The sequence below is a fragment of the Panulirus ornatus genome, chromosome 54, assembly GCF_036320965.1.
Source record: "Panulirus ornatus isolate Po-2019 chromosome 54, ASM3632096v1, whole genome shotgun sequence".
Classification (NCBI taxonomy): domain Eukaryota; kingdom Metazoa; phylum Arthropoda; class Malacostraca; order Decapoda; family Palinuridae; genus Panulirus; species Panulirus ornatus.
This window is the reverse complement of record NC_092277.1, coordinates 4,549,054-4,551,367: the sequence shown is the minus strand read 5'-3', so window position 1 is coordinate 4,551,367 and position 2,314 is coordinate 4,549,054.

Genomic DNA, 2,314 nt, shown 5'->3' with positions numbered 1-2,314 from the left:
CATGAGTAGTGCCACTCCTTCCCTTGCTCTTGTCCTCTCACTAACCCCTTACTTTATTCCCAGGACATTCCCAAACCACTCTTCCCCTTTACCCTTGAGCTTCGTTTCACTCAGAGCCAAAACATCCAGGTTCCTTTCCTCAAACATGCTACCTACCTCTCCTTTTTTCTCATCTTGGTTACATCCACACACTTTTAGACACCCCAATATGAGCCTTCAAAGAGGATGAGCACTCCACGCGTGACTCCTTCTTCTGTTTACCCTTTTAGAAAGTTAGAACACAAGGAGGGGAGGGTTTCTGGCCCCATGCTCCCGTCCCCTTTAATCGCCTTCTACGACACGTGAGGAATGCATGGAAAGTATATTCTCTCCCTTACCCCAAGGACATATACAAAGTGGATGGGCCATTCTTCATCTGTTTCTTGGCACTACATCATTGACGTGGGAAACAGCAATTAAGTATAATGATAATAGTGATATTGTTATTTTTTTTTTTTTTCCATACTATTCGCCATTTCCCGCATTAGCGAGGTAGCGTTAAGAACAGAGGACTGGGCCTTTGAGGGAATATCCTCATATGGCCCCCTTCTCTGTTCCTTCTTTTGGAAAATTTAAAAAAAAAATGAGAGGGGAGGATTTCCAGCCCCCCGCTCCCTTCCCTTTTAGTCGCCTTCTACGACATGCAGGGAATACGTGGGAAGTATTCTTTCTCCCCTATATATATTTATCTATTTATTATTTATTCACTTTTTTTTTTTCAAACTATTTGCCATTTCCCACGTTAGCGAGGTAGCGTTAAGAACAGAGGACTGGGCCTATGGGGGAATATCCTCACCTGGCCCCCTTCTCTGTTCCTTCTTTTGGGAAAAAAAAAAAAAAAGAGAGGGGAGGATTTCCAGCCCCCCGCTCCCTCCCCTTTTAGTCGCCTTCTACAACACGCAGGGAATACGTGTGAAGTATTCTTCTTCTTATTATTATTATTATTATCATTATTATTATTATCATTATTATCATAATAATAATACTTTGTCGCTGCCTCCCACATTAGTGGGGTAACGCAAGGAAACAGACGAAAGAATGGCCTAACTTACCCACATACACATTTATATACATACATGTTCACACAAGCACATATACATACCTATAAATTTCAATATGTACATATATATACATACACAGACATACATACTCATGTACATAATTCATATTTGCCACCTTTATTCATTCCCATTGCAACACCGCCACACATGAAATGACAGCCCCCTCCCCCCACACACGTTTGACATAGCACTAGGAAAAAGAAAACAAAGGCCACATTCGTTCTCATTCAGTCTCTAGCTGTCATGTATAATGCACTGAAACCGCAGCTCCCTTTCCACATCCATGCCCCACAAAACTTTCCATGGTTTACTCCAAACGCTTCACATGCCCTGGTTCAATTCACTGACAGCACGTCAACCCCGGTATACCACATCGTTCCAATTCACTCTATTCCTTGCACGCCTTTCACCCTCCTGCATGTTCAGGCCCCGATCACTCAAAATCTTTTTCACTCCATCTTTCCACCTCCAATTTGGTCTCCCACTTCTCCTCATTCCCTCCACCTCCGACACATATATCCTCTTGGTCAATCTTTCCCCACTCATTCTCTCCATGTGACCAAACCATTTCAAAACACCCTCCTCTGCTCTCTCAACCACGCTCTTTTTATTTCCACACATCTCTCTCACCCTTCCATTACTTACTCGATCAAACTACCTCCCACCACATATTGCCCTCAAACATCTCATTTCTAGCACATTCACCCTCCTGCGCACAACTCTATCCATAGCCCATACCTTGCAACCATACAACATTGTTGGAACCACTATTCCTTCAAACATACCCATTTTTGCTTACCGAGATAATGTTCTCGACTTCCAAACATTCTTCAAGGCTCCCAGAATCTTCGCCCCCTCCCCCACCCTATGATTCACTTCCGCTTCCATGGTTCCATCCGCTGCCAGATCCACTCCCAGATATCTAAAACACTTTACTTCCTCCAGTTTTTCTCCATTCAAACTTACCTCCCAATTGACTTGACCCTCAACCCTACTCTACCTAATAACCTTGCTCTTATTCACATTTACTCTCAACTTTCTTCTTTCACACACTTTACCAAACTCAGTCACCAGCTTCTGCAGTTTCTCACATGAATCAGCCACCAGTGCTGTATCTCAGCGAACAACAGCTGACTCACTTTCCAAGCTCTCTCATCCACAACAGACTGCATACTTGCCCCTCTTTAACTCTTGCATTCACCTCCCTAACAACT